Source organism: Numenius arquata, chromosome 3, assembly GCF_964106895.1.
Source record: "Numenius arquata chromosome 3, bNumArq3.hap1.1, whole genome shotgun sequence".
Lineage (NCBI taxonomy): Eukaryota > Metazoa > Chordata > Aves > Charadriiformes > Scolopacidae > Numenius > Numenius arquata.
In genome coordinates this window covers 43810551-43826063 of record NC_133578.1, presented here as the reverse complement: position 1 = coordinate 43826063, position 15513 = coordinate 43810551, and positions in this window count along the sequence as shown.

The window sequence follows — 15513 nt, the reverse complement described above, 5'->3', positions numbered from 1 at the left end:
TTGCTGGTGAGTGCCCAAAGTGTGGAAAGGAGGAGAGCACGGGCTCACACCTCCATAACTCCGTCTTCCTCCTTGCAGTTTTGTGAACGTTGTTTTTTTGTCTGCAGTTCCTTGACCAGATGACCTAAAGACTTTTAACTTTCTAGGTGTGCTTCTTGAATTTTCTCATGTTAAATCAAAACCTTTTCCTACAGCTTGACATGACATAATGCCTTGTCCCCATGAGGATTCTCATATATTTTACAAAACAACCACCTATTTTATCCTTTCCCTAAAGTGAAAGGCTAAACTTGGTCTTTCTCACCTAGCTAGGCATCAATTTTCATGACATTTGTGGGAATATTATCTGTAGGAATGTGTAGGAACGTATATGTGTTGGAATATATCACACCTCTATTGTAAATGGTGAATTCATTTCTTATGTTCAGGCAGTCTACCATACCGGCATACCGAAGGGGTAGTATGTCTTGTTTACATAGAAATTTGGACAAAATAACCTCAAAAGAAGATGCTGCTTTTTTTTTTTTTTTCTGGATTTGTTTGACTATTTTACAATCTTCTTATTTAACTGGTGGCATTAAAGGCCTGAGCTAATTCTCCATAATTAAGTTTTTATTCTTGTGAATGGGATGAGAATGTAGGAAGCTCTAGAGGAAAATGGTCATAAAGCAGGAACTTTTTGAGACAGTACCAAAATTTTATGAAGCATCTTCTTTCTTTTTTGTAAGGGAAATCAAGGTTGGCAAAGACTTTTCTGTGCGCAGTGATCCTCTTTTATACATAGTGCTTGCTTTCTCTCTCTCTATATATATATATGAAGAAGTCTACCTCACCTGAAGTCCAGGTGAGGTCTGTCCCCTTCACTCATGGGAGCTTCATCCACTATTTCTGTCCTGTCTTTGACCCCTCTTCCAAATCCTTAAATTGATTGCTTTTCTTTTTTCTCCCTTTCAGTGGAACTGCAAATCTCATGGAAAGATTTTTGTAGGGAATGTGCATGGACGTGGATTAGTTGCTCATCCCCTATGTATATCTGACGTATACTATTATTGCTGCTCACAGAACACACTATGTACTGAACAGCTATTTAGTATTAAATTACATTTAAAATGGAGAGAGAGGAAATGGAGGAAGATGAAAAGGAGAAAGAAAAACAAAGAAAGAGAGGGAGGGAGGGAGGGAGGAAGGAAGGAAGGAAGGAAGGAAGGAAGGAAGGAAGGAAGGAAGGAAGGAAAAGAAAGAAAGAAAGAAAGAAAGAAAGAAAGAAAGAAAGAAAGAAAGAAAAAGAAAAAGAAAGAGAAAGAAAGAGAAAGAAAGAAAGAAAGAAAGAAAGAAAGAAAGAAAGAAAGAAAGAGAAAGAAAGAAAGAAAGAAAGAAAGAAAGAAAGAAAGAAAGAAAGAAAGAAAGAAGGAAAGAAAGAAACTGCTTGATTTTCTGCTCTCCTCTATGACTCTGTATGGAGTTTCAAGTAAGGGAGTCAGACAGGCACGGATGGCTACCATTTCATTTACATGCCCTTTAGACTTAAATGTGATTTATGGTATGTTTAGCTGTTACTTTGTAAACTGTGTATCTGCTCGGTTTTGTTTTCTTTTTTTTTATTTTTACATCAGAGTTGTCGCCCCCAATAAAATGCAATCTCCTAGTTTTAAATCACATACATACATCTGAAAACAGCTTTATGGGACTGCTGTGGTTCTCTGGAAAACAGCTACTGTAGTTTCTTTCTGTCTGTCTGCAATTGCATTCACCCTTCATGTGATTCTGAGCTTATACGGTGGTCTCCAAGGGTCTTATTTCCTAAATATGTGAAGAGATCCAAAAACAAGGCTAAGATTGTTAAGTGCTTAGTGAAAATAATGAATGCTAGTTTTCAAATAATTGTATGTGGTTGATAATTGTAGCCTTTTAACTGACGACAAATGGAAGGATGGATTCTATGTTCCTTTATATTTGCCATTGTCTGAAATTCTTAATTCCTAACTCAATTTGTACAATACATTTGTATTCCTCCCCTGCAACAGGCAAACCCCTCCTCCTCTGAGGTTCAGGGTTGTAATTCTTGCTGTTTGCTTTGCTGACTTCTCTCAGTACCTGAAGTGCCACTGTCTTGTGCAGACTGTGTCCCTGCAGACAAGGGTGCCTCCAGCCTTCTCATTTTCAGCCAGTTCTTCCCCATGTTTGAATAGAGGGTCCAAAAGAGCACCTCCCCTAGTTGGTTCATTCATCACCTCCATCATGAAATTGCCTTCAAACCATTCCAGAAACCTTTTGTCGTGGTCGTGCCCAGCCACACTACTCTCCTAGCAGATAGCAAGGTGGTTAAATCCACTCATTAGCACCCAAGCCTGTGGTTGTAAGGATTCCTCCAAGTGCCTAAAGAAAATTTTATCCACCTCCTCTTCTTCATCAGGTGGTCTGCAGCAGAAACCTACGACAACATCACCTGTTCTGGTCTGCCCTCCCATCCTCACCATCCTTTGTGTGGACACTGGGTGCAGGCACAGCTGGCTCTGAGAGGTTCCTGGCAGGTCTTGCTCATTGTCACTGGTGCCCAGGAGAAGACATCTATTAAAGAAACAAAAGAAGAAAAAAACATTTATTTTTCTAAATTAACTCAGGTCACGTACATAAGCAACAGCCCCCACTGTGTTTGACATTCTTTAGTTGTGGTAAAGTGAGACACAAAGATGAATCTTTCTGAAGAAAAAAGCAGATGTTCATTTGATACCATATTTTAGCAGCATTTCCTGGGTTTTAGGCCATTAAAGCCAATTGCTCCAGGATGTTTAGAGAATCATCATGAACACACAAGTGCAATCTGAGGCTCTACATACTTTTTCCAATGTTAACTTTTAAGTCCCCTATGCTATTGCAGTTCTTATTTACTTAGCTCCCTGCTTATATATATAGCATTTGCATGCTTGAAAATTGTTGTTTGCTAACACATAAGGAAGTACTGTTTGGAGTTTCTAGACTTTTATTTTAAACAGTCTCAAGGGTTTCCCAACCTACAGCATTATTGAAGCCTTGCCAGAGGCAGGCCCGTATCTGTGACCCTGTGTTTTTTCACTAGAGCTCAAAATCCTTAGAGGACGATGGCATCCCAGAGACACTACATTGTTTAGATACAGTGCTGGGAAAAGGAGTGGCCAGAAGTGGAGGTGGTGGTCTTCCATCTTCTAGCTGGTCCCATCCTGCACAGATTCCAGAGAAGCTTACAGGAGCCATCCTTTATGCCACCAGCAGAGCATTAGCATGGTGCAGCATGCTTTTGTTGGTTGGCCAAGGGCCAGTTTTGGTTCTGCTCAGCACAGCAAAGGTTTTGTAGAGAGAAACTACCCAAGGGAACAGCATGCTCCTGGCTCTCTGTCTCAGCTGCAGGTTACTCCTCACTGAGGATTTGCTCCCACAGCCAGCTGTGAGCCTGCTTCCCCACCATTTCTAATAATCTTCCCAAAGTGTTTGTTAGACCTCACTACTACAGAATCACAGAATCACAGAATCACAGAATCACATAGCTCCTTGCTCCAAGTTTTATTTCCCCTCTGCTCAGGATCTGCCTTCACAGGACCAGTTTGAGGATGCTGGCTTGAAGAAACAGCAGGAGTGCTCCAGAAGTCCTGTGCCAAGCTTGCTGCACAATTTCTTAGGGTGTTTGAAGTTTGCCCTTTTGAAATTGAGGCCATACTTATGAACTCGTTAGTTTTTTACATTTGGTTGCTTAGTCTGGAGTCTTACTGTTTGGAGTCAGCTTTTCTACAGTGCTCCAACAGCGTGAAAGCTCAGGGCTTCCATCTGGCCATTTCTGGGTCTCCTCGCCATGGTGGAGTGGATGGAAGAGCTATCTCAGACATTTCCATACAAGGGGAAGTGAGGGTGCCTGGGGGGTGCCATATAGCAACAACACAAGATCGTAAGTGAACCCAGCAAGCAAAAAAATGGGTGGACAGAGAGCAGAGTGAGTGGGGAAAGGACAGACTGAAACCCTTTCTCCCAGCATACTCCCCCTTTTACCAGTTTTGCAATCCTTGCTTTTTGCGTCTTTCATCTCTTGCGGCACATTTTTTCCACGTGGACAGTCAAGATGGTTGAGTCCCAAAGCTTGTTGACTCATTGGGAAGAGCCTTTGCATAGTGAAGCAATTGCATTCCAGCTCCCTGGCAAGGCAGGACCTTGGAGAGGCAGCTGATGCCGCCGTGGTCTGCAGTACATGCTGGATAATCCCAAGCTATCTTTGTGGAGATTTCAAACCATCTTTAGTTTCATAGCTCAGGGTAGGGAAAGAGTTAAAACACAGTTTGTGTCTTTGGAGCTTCATGGTGACATACAGCAGGAGCAGAATGACCCAGCTGCATTTGTTTTATTTTCTTGTCGCCAGAGAAACGAGAAGGAAAAACTTGCAATGGTGTTTCCATGAAATTGAGAGAAAAAACCCGCATAGTTTATAGAGGAAACCTCATTCCTCTCCCTAGCCTTTTACCAGTGATGGTTCAAAAAAATGTACATTTTTAAACTTAGTCACGTCCAACCCCACCCACAGTCCTTAACACCATGTACAGACCTAAGAAAGACATTTCAGTTTCCTTCTTCTTCTGATGAACTTCTATCTAAACATTTGCTTTTTCACTGCTGGAGCTTAGAGGTACTGTCTCCACATGAAATGACTGCTCTGGCTAGGTTACAAAAAAAAAAAAAAAGACTTTCTCTTTTAGATTTCAACTAACTGTATGAATAATATTCCCTTAAGACGTACTCATTATATTGAACCATAAATTTACTGGGGGACACTTTTGTAATGACTAATAGGTATAAATAGAAAGGAAAGGAATTAATTAGTGTCTTATCCTGGGAAAAGAGGGGGCTGAAAGGGATCAGATAGGGAAAAAACATATTTCCTCTGAATGTGGGGGTACAGCATTGTGGGCTGTTGGGGAGGGAGGAGGCTGGCCCGGGTTGGAGTCACTTCCCTCAGGAGTCTGGTGGCCTGGCCAGGACCCATTAGGGCTCAGCAACTGAGCTAATTTATTTCAAATGCTAATCTTGTCTTTAATCCCAGTTTTGTCTCTCTGTAACCACACTGTTCTCCTGCTCTTAGGTTTTAAATGTTTCCAACCTCAACCCTTGTATGGAGCTGGATCCTTGGGACTGATTATGTGTAATTCTCATTTCCATGGGACTAGTAAAAAGGAATTAAAAAGAAAATGTGAAAGAAACACAAACCTTGAAGCCAATTAGAGGCTTTTACTGGCTTTAGGGGCCTGTGATTCAGGTCCTAAACGACAATCTGTGACTTCAAGGCTGCAACTTGTAACTAAAGATGCTCACCAAGATAAAGCATTAAGTTTAATTTCTTGAAAAGCAGTAATCCTCAAAAACCCCCAGGTTGTGGAGGGGGTGCTGAGAAATGAGTTTAGGATGCTTTAGCACAGGGGTACATTAGTGTAGCAGTCAAATATGAGCCCAGGTCAATACTGAAGGCAGCAGGCAAGGTCTGCCAGCATAGCACCATGCTGGTACACTGGCAGCAGCATCTCCGAAACCACCTGGAATTAGCTTGTCTTGCCTTCCAGGAGCACAAAGCAACTGAAAATCCTTCCCTTGAGTCTATCCCTAACAATACAGTAAGCTTTTAATTTTTATCTTATAGAGGTTAAAGAAAAATATAATCCCTCCCTTTCCAAACCACAGGACCTTTTGGATGTAAGCAGCAAGGAGGCCAATAACAGTCTAAAAGAGCATCTGGTTGATGCCCACATGAATCAGTGGATTGACGGACAAAAGACACTGCACAGGTAAACAAGAGCGAGTAAGACTGAGCAGTAATATCTTCTGGATTTTCTGCAGTGGTGAGGATCTGTATCTAGCTACTCACTAACAACATCACCCCCAAACTCTGAGGAAGACGAGTGCAGTCCTGGAGCAAGGGATTCCATCATGACTCCTTTCATAACCTGAATGCAGGGCCAAATTTGTCACAGGTTAAGCTAGCAACAACTTGCAAAAATTTTGCACAAATTTGCAATCATAATAATTTGCAAAATAATCTGAAAAACCAAAATTTTGCAGCTAATTCAAGTCTTGCTAACAGTGTGTGCAACAGGCATACAGATGTGCCTCTGAACTGGAGCCACAGAGACCTCTGAAATCTGTGCCCACCTCAGCACCTTAGCTACCATGTCCTGAAGCAAAAGCCCAGCATGTCTTCAGCTCTCCTCGGGCTGACTTTATGTGCTGATCCCTCCTGGGACTTGCTTTCTTCCCCTGGGGAAGAGACTGAGGGTGCTGTCCTGTTCTCCAGACATCCCTGTGGCGGGGACCGTGGTGGGCAGCCACCCAGCTGCTGTTCCTCGGGTTGCAGAGTTTTTCCACTTCTCGATGGCTGTTGCTTTTCACATATTTGATGTGAATCCAGGGAACCCTGTGCAGCTCTTTGGCCCGGATCACGTACAGCAGAGCATTGCCTGTCTGCTTTTGGCACGGTGCTTAACACCCCTCCTTCCCTCACACATACGCTTGAATTTTAGCTCTAACATAAAATGTAAGTGGCTCTCATTTCATTTGTAGCTATAGATTGGTGCTCAAGAAATGTATAATTCTGTAAGGAAGTTTCTTCCTGGCCAAATACAACATCATAATAGAATTCTGCTCTAGCATCAGGTAAACCTGCTACTACTGACAAGGAAAATGGTATTTGCACCAAGTGTAATACAAATTTGAACAGGAGTTTTATGCATGTAAGAAAATAAATATAATTAGATACATAATCAGTGTTAAGAAAAAGGTTCTTATTTGAGTTGGTTTCAAAGATCCTTCTACAAAATAAGAAAAAAAAAACCCAAACCCCCAAAATATGCTGCATTATTAACTTGTATTCCTCTGAGATGAAACAAGCAATAGTTTCTGCAAGTAGGCAATACAGAAATACAGAAGGAGGGCAATATTTCATCCTTCCTTGGATTCTTTTGTGATGATACCTTAAATCAGCCCAAGAGATCAGGGTCACAAGGAAGTTAAAATATTTTTGCCAGGAGTCTGACATAACCTTTTACCAGGGTAACTGAACATCTGTGCTCTTCATTTAATCATTAATGTAAACCCAACCTCCAACATCAAGTGAAATAATTTTGATCACATGCGCACAATAAATAAAATCTTATGTTTATACTATTTTTCCTTAAGACTGCCAGTGGAACTCAAATGCTTATTTAGAGACCAAAGAGGCTTGAGATTTTCCGGCTTCAGTGTGTAACAAACAAAATTAACAGTGGGGAAGTGAAAGTGCAGGCATGCACTTGCTGTCTTTTACATATAGTTCTTCGCCCTCCCTTCTGTCCCTCATCCATCCAGACTCTGACAGCCTCCATCTACAAAGATAAAAAATATAAAGAGAGAATCAGAAATGAACAAGAATTTGTGCATTATTTTTTTCTTTTATAATTACCTTCTTGGGCACAGAAATCAGATTTTCATTTTACATTGAGATTTCCCCTGCATCGTTCTGGCAGTCTAAATAGTCCTGAAATTGTTGACGTTATCTACCCGAGTGCCTCCTCACACCGCAGCATAACTAGTGTAACTGCATTAAAAATATGCTCTGCTGTGAAGTCACAAAGTAAATTGTTTGCGCCTGCCCTAAACTCGTGGTAGCAACTATGGCAGGCTCACCAGTCTGCTCACAGGAGAAGCTTCGAGGCTTAACAGCTGAACCCTGCATGAGATCAGGCAAACGTGAGCATCCTTAAAAGCAGTCCACTCACGTTTGCACACCTTTCTGCCTTGCAAACGCAGAACTGATGTCCTGTCTGCTTAGCACATCTCTGTCAGACATGAAAAAATACAAGGTGCATCTGTGATCAAGACACAATCTAGCATAGCCCACCCTCAGGGAGGCACAAGGACAAGCACAGTGAAAAAGGGTGAAGGGTGCTGGAAAAGGGAAACGGGGAAGGAAGGACTTGCAGGAGGTGCTGGAAACTCTGCGGGAAAGTCAGCCTCCCACATCCCTTCTGGAGAATCCAGATAATTGAAGGCTGTAGGAGTGCTTGGTAGAAAACCCCAGACCAGGCACAATTAAGTTCTCTAGGCCTCTCATCAAGAACACATGGATCCCATCGAGAGACCGCAGGTTGGCTGGTTGGTGTACAGACATCTCCCTGGGAGAGGACTTGGGGCTGGCAGCATCTGGCAACAGGAGACAGCAGTTTGTTTTGGCAAAACCTCTGTCATGTTTCATCTCTGCGAGCAGACTGCAGGGTCTGCCTCCGGTCCAGGGTTTTGCTCTTGAAACCTTTGGGAAGAGGCAGGGGAGCGCGGGAGGCGCCAGCTTTATGTTTATCCCTCTGCAGCCTTGATTGTAGATGCTGCAGCCGCCACAGAAACCTGTGTGGGGTCCCTGCCCACCAGCAGTAAGAGCAGGGGCTGGTGCTGGATGAGATGGAGCACACGCCAGAGAGCACCTGAACCAGAAATGCCAATAAAGATTACAGCCTGGGTTTGCTACCTCTGAGCTGCTGATATCCATGAGCAGCATCAGCCCCAGTTTCAATAGCATCATGATGACTTAAGAGTCCTGCTTTCAGGGAAAACATATTTCCAGAACCAGGAGCTGCTTTCATGCAGCCTAGAGTCCACATTTTGGGGCAACACATATTTAAGATGTGTCATTTGAATATACATTTATTACAAAGTATTTTAACATCATCACAGCCTTAGCATACATGTGCTACAAACTCTAGCTTTCCTCCCAGACTGTTCAGATAGACACTGTGTTCATGCGCTCGGAAAACAGCCTCCCCTCTCTCTGCTCCTGCAGAAGCTATGGGGGCAGCTTCAGGGCTGATTCCCAACCACAAGCCCCCACTAGTGCCCCTGTTAGCAACTCATTGCACCCCCTAAGGCCATCAGTTGGACTCTTCAGTCCCGCCAAGCAGCCCCGCTGTGGCTCCCAGGCTCATGCCTCTGCATCCTGCACATGGTGATGGTCCCAGCTCCAGGCTACAAGGGCAGGGGCTTGGAGCAGGACCCATTCCAGGTCTGGTTTCCCATTTGGGGAGAGCTCTATGCGGTCTCCCACATCTCTGATCTTCTCTCCCATTCTTCTCTCTACCCAGGCAAAGAAAGAACTTGGTAGGACTCGAGCTTTTGAGAATGGGATAATGCACATACTCTGCACCCTGAGACGTGGGGTGAGGGATATTGCGCCATGACATAATATGACATAATAAATGGCTCCTGTCTTCTTTTCTTGAAGCCTTGTCATAACACAGGCCAGAAAGCCAACAGCTGTAGATAGGACTTCATCAGCAGGGCCAGGCAATAACAACACATTTGTTCTTCCCACAGTGACTCCCAGTTCATAGGAGCTGAATGCTTTGATTGTAGAGGAATCAGCTCTGGCAAAGATTAGGCTTTTTTGGTTGGAAAAATCAATGGTCTGTTTTTAAAAGGTTTCTGCAGAAATCACATGTTTCTACAGAATACACAGAACTGAACAAAACATTTGAAAGGAAACAATTCAGACATGGAGGAGTTATCCATAACCTGATGAAGAGACAGCTGCCAGGTCAGTGCTCCAGCTTTTGCACCCTTTCTGCCTCACTGGGGGACAGGAGGGGAGCCCCGCTCTACTCTGCAGCCACCTCTAGCTGGTCAGTCCAGCTTTTGCTGAGGCACGTGTTTAATTTCCACAAAAGTACTTGGAATGGGAGCAAAAAGCATGGGGTTTTCAGTGCCTTGCTGAAATCTGGCCTTAAATTAAAGATCAGTTATTTTTCTAATCTAGTGCCCTGGGTAAGGAAAATTATTTTACTTTTTTTCTCAGGGAATGGAGCAGGGGGTGGGGAACCAGCAAGCAAGACGAGGTGTGAGAGCAAGATGGGGGTGCCACATCCTAATGCTGTTTCTCCAGAGGCTTCAGCCCCAGCCACCACGATAAGCTCACAGCAGGCACATCCCTTTCCAGCTCAGGTCACAACTCTGCTTTATCTGCCCTAAAGGTCTTCATAAACTGGGAATGCTTTTTTTTTTTTTTTCCCCTGTAGGCTGGCTGGACAACACTGCATCATAAACCTGCACATCTGTAATGCAGGGAGGAAAGGTGGATCCCACATGCTGTCTCGCTCTCTCTCTAACTGGATCCTCTCTTCCTGGAGACCAACAAGGATTATTCAGGAGCTATGGGTCTCAGAAGAGGATACGCACATCCCCGAGGATCTCCAGCACAGCCTGCTTATGGGGTTGTCCCTTCTCCAGTGTCCCTAGAAGGACCAGGCACAGCACTCAGCTGTGAGTATGGACAACCAGGTCAAGTGGCTGCAACTTTCTCCTTCTCAGCATATCTAGGCAAGGAAAATACTGACAACCACAATGACATCTGTGCGTCTGCCACCAGACAGGCACAGCACCTGCTTCTGGCCAAAATGATCCCTAATGAATCCCTTGAGCATACTTGATGGTGCGCTTCTGTAAGAGATACCTGAAATGCAAGGTATAAATACACACAACTGGTTTCTCCTGATGTAAAGGTTTACATCTCCTGATGTAAAGGTTTCTCCCCTTTTGGAGACTTTTCATCTGTGTGGTGATTGAAGGCAAAGGGAAATCAAAATTGCAGCCATAAATGGAAACATTTGCAAAGGAAAGGGGTTAAGACCAGCTGCCAAGCTACAGTTACTGCAGTATGACTAAGCAGCAAAGTCAGCACAAGATACTGCACTTTCTGTAAGCTGCTGCTCTTTCACACAGACAGAACCCATGCAGCTCCCCCCACCACTCCTCCACCGTCCCCAGCTAGAGCCTGGTAACCAGAAACACAACGACACAGGGAGCTAGTAAGCAACAGGGTGCCTGGCTCCTGAAGCCAGGCTCCAGGTGCTCTCTGCAGCAGGGGTAGTCCCAAATGCAGCAAGATTACCTTGAAATAAGGAGTCAGGAACCATTTCAGACTTTATAAACCTTACCCCCCCACTTTCTGAGTCCCTTCTGAGCCAAGCTGATGCACTAAAGAGGGGAGAAAATCCTTCTTTAATTTTCCTCTGCCTCATATAATGCCTTAGGATTGTGGAATGCATTCCTCTGAAACTCTCATTAGCCTAGGGACCCACAGAGAGGCAGAGCAGATGACTTTCTGTTGCCTTTGGTAAAATGGGGACCAGCAGAATCACAGCTGAATGTTTTAGTCTGGCAGACACATCTTCAGATCATCCAGTCCAACCTCCCAGCTCAAGCAGGGTCAGCTAGAGGCCCAGGACAGTGTCCAGTTGGGTTTTGAGTATCTCTACAGATGGAGACTACACAACCTCTTTGGGAAACAGCTTCCAGTGTCTGACAACCCTCACAGTCAAAAAAAGTGTTTCCTTGTGTTCAAGTGGAGTTTCGTGTGTTTCATTTTGTGCCTGTTGCCTCTTGTCCTGTCACTGGGCACCACTTCTTCATTACTTCCCATGAGGTGTTTATACACATGGATAACATCCTCCAGGTCTGAAGAGTCCTAGCTCTCTCAGCCTCTTCCCTTTAGGAAAAATGCTCCAATCCCATCATCATCTTGATGACCCTTTGTTGGACCTTCTCCAGGATGTCCACCTCTCTCTTGACCTGGGGAGTCTGACACTGGACCCAGCACCCCAGTGCTGATCAGAGGTGAAGGATCACCTCCTTTGACCTGCCAGCAGCACTTCTCCTAATGCAGCCCAAGATCCTGTTGGCCTTCTTGGCTGCAAGGGCACATTGCTGTCTCATGTTCAGTTACAGAATTCATCACATCATGTTGGGCAACTTCAAAGTTAGAAATGGTATATATTTCATGACATAGACCTAATTCTGCTAGAAACCATCCAGGCTGGGAAAGAAGATGAGCAAAAAAATTCAGATAGAAAAATTATTTTCAATTCAGCAGTGAGTTCCTTACAATACCCTACTAAAATTACTTGCTCACTAAATTCCTTTTAATCAGTAAGAACTATCAGGCCTCTATTAATTGAATGATTATTTAGCATATAAGACTACATATAGGTGTTTTAATAGAATTAAAGGGACTTCTTGGACTGTTTTGATGCAAGTTTCCTGGAAAAAGTACGCAAAGTAATAAATCTGTTTTTAGTAATGCAGCACACATGTCCTCTCCAGTGGCTAACAACCACTCATTTAAGTGCAATAAGAAAACAGTGGTTGTGGGTCAACTGAGTACTTCAGTTCCAATTCACAACTGTGCAGTGAACACATGCTTCTAATTTGGCTATCAAAATCAATGGAGTGTAAAAAACCTGGAGACACAGTGGTTGCAGGCTTGATTCAACTATCTGAATTTATGAAAAATTGCACAAAACCACATGATAACACTGTACAACTGCTGAAGGGTGGCATCTACTTTTGGGATTGTAAGTAGCTGTGCACTTCTGAAACAGCCACCATGACCCCCTTTATAGCTGGTGGAGAGAAATGGAACTTGTATGGACCAGTTTGTCATCCTCTGACCTGTCTGATAGGGTTCATGTTAATTTTACTTCAGACACACTTATTTCTTGTCCTTGCTGCAAAGAGGTCCTTAACGATTAGCTTAGACTAAGGTGTCTTCACTGAAAACAGCTGAAGCTACAGGAAATTAGTACCTCCCAAAAAGACCTATAAAAGAAGGCATCTGGCCTGGCAGTGATGTACAGGATTCAGCTGGTATAGACATCTCAACAGGGTGCTCCCATACTCCATGCACAATGGAGAGAGAGCAGAAATCATTAAACCAGAAGTGTGTCTGAACAGGACCTTGACTTTTTTATGCACCACTGCCTTTGTCTTGCGTCCACTGTGCACTCAGGATGGTTTTCACAGAATCTCTTGCACATGGAAATCAAGGGAGAGAGGTTCAGTTCCCATTTCTCCCACAGTCTTGGTCTTGGGAAATCTCTTAATTTCTTTGTTTTGCAGCACCCCACCAAGAAATTAACCGCCCAAATATTTTTCTAGCTCTTGTCTTTACCTAATAACCCACCAGACATCAAAAGCAACAAATATTACACAAACAGCTTTGTTAACCACCTTGTTTAAAGTATCTTCTGGCATTGCCTGCAGACCAGGCACAAGACTATCAGAAACTGATCTTCTGATTTCAAAGCAGAAGCGTTTGAATTGTGTGATGCCTTCCTGATCCCATACAGATATGACATAGTCATATCTGCTTTTGTTATGCAGGCCAGACACTGCTGTTTCACAGTTTCTCACACAAAATTGCCTTTTCTTGAGAATTCCCTTCCCTACACCAAAGAGGATACAGAAAAGCTTCCCAGATAGCACACTTTCTACCTTCCGTTCTTGAGGGGTACCTGTCTAGCAGCCAGACTGAGTCTGCCAGAATGCCCACACAGCAGCCTGTCGTTAACTGGATGATAAAACTCCTGGGGTGTAGCAATGCCTATATTCTGCATAAAGAATGCCATGGTTGACTCACCATTCAGCTGTGCAGCATCTACCAGCCAACTATTTCCTGGCCATGTCTTGCCACATGCATGAGAGGTTTCCCAGGCTCTGCATAGAACATACAACAATGTGAACCCAAGGGACCCTGAATTTGCAGGAAATCCCAAATCCCCTCATGACTATGAAGAGTGGAGCCACTCAATTTGGGTTCGATAGCACTAAATTCCTGGTACCCACCGGCTTGCAAATGAAGCAGCAAGACAGCCAGCTTGCATAGCAAAGGGGACAGTGTGGGCGAGATGATGACACATCAACTGAAACTGGAAGCCCTGGGGACCCTGACACCCTTGGCCAGATTGCACAACCTTGAAGCAGAGGCAGCCTCAGAGAAATATTGCCATCTTTGCATTCAGCCCTCCTCCTGCACCATGGGAGGCATGTGGTCTTCCAAGACCCAGTATGGGTCTTCCCATGGGATCTGACCTGTGAGACCCAGTGTCATGGTTTGGGCCAAACTGGCAACTGAGACGAATGACAGATGCTCTCCCCCACCTTTCTCTGAAGGGAGAGGAGGAACAGAGAGAAAAAGACTTATGAGTTTAAAAGAAACTAAATTACTTTAATGAAATATTAATAAAATAATAAAAATAAAATAATGAAATATATACAATACATACAAAACCAGTTTTGAGCTCCCAGGATGACAGTCACGTCACTGACAGGCACTGGGAAAGTCCCAGACTGGACTCAGCGATGGTTGGGAATTGGATTCCGGATCTGGATTCAAGAACGCACGGATCGGGATCAAGGGCAAACAGAGTCCTCCTCGGACGCTGGCCATTGAAGAGAAAGGGCTGACCCTTTGATCTCTCAGCTTTTATACTGAACGTGATACAGATGGGATGGAATACCCTGTTGCTCAGGTTTGGGTCACCTGTCCTGTCCGCTCCTCCCTGCAGGTGTGACCCCTCTACACTTTCCTGCTTCTGACCCTCAAACGGGGCAAATAACGAAATTAGCTGAACTTGGTTGTTATAGGAATAAGTATAAGCAGGAGCCTCTCTGCATACCATTCTTTGGCATAGATTTTAAACAATCAGTTCTTACCAGTCTGGGACTGAACAGTGCCTGAACAATATGCTGTTAATTTCAGAGAGTTCAGTCAGTTAGAAGAGGCTTAACTGAAAAGTAAAATTACTGAACAGAAAATTGCTTCTGTTTTGCCTGAAACCAGGGCACCCAGGGATATTGCAGAGGGAAATTTATGCAAGGCTAGTCTGCTCCTGCTTTGGTTTGCAAGGTAGTAAATGACACTTTCAGCAAGACCCCATTGTGCCCTGGGGGCAGTGTTTGGGGGGAGGGAGGGGGTTGCATCCCAGGCTGCTGTCGGGATGGCTGTGTTCAAGTGCAGTGATCTGCCACATGTTCTCATTTCCCCGGCATGCCAAGCCCCTTTTGACACACTTTTCAAAGGAGCTGCAGAGCTCCAGATGGGACTCATCCAGCCACCCTCAGCTGTGTCTTAAGTACATGCTCAGCACTTCCACACTAGGCTCTCAGAGCCAGAAAAAAACTGCAGTCTGCTGCTCATGGCCTGACCTTTATCTGGGACAGGCTTGCTCTAGAAAAGAAACATGCTGGTTTTACAAGCTGCCTTTGAAAGTACTTTGAAGTACTTGAGGTCCTGTGGAAAATACCATATGTAATTCTGTTTAGCTCTCACATTAATCAAGACATAATTTTATACGCAGGAGTAATTTTATCACCAGAGGTGCTATCAGAAATCCAGAGCCCTCAGAAATACTCCAGGCTGAATTTCCCATTTAGGTAGAAATAAGCACAACTCAGACGAAGGAGCGAATGCTTTGTGGCTCATGAGGGTTTGGATTCTTTTAGGGCGAGAGAGGGATTTTCAGGGATTTCTGAAGCTATAGACAAGCACTTTGAGTTAATATCCATGTTTATAAAGGTTTGAACTACTTTCTGGAACTGAACCAGGAAAGAAACACCAGCAGGCAGTTCCACCTTTTCCCCGTACTTTTGAAGCAGTGAAAAACTGTGGGATCTAGGTGCTGGCCTTGCACGCTTGTTCCTGCTCTGTTT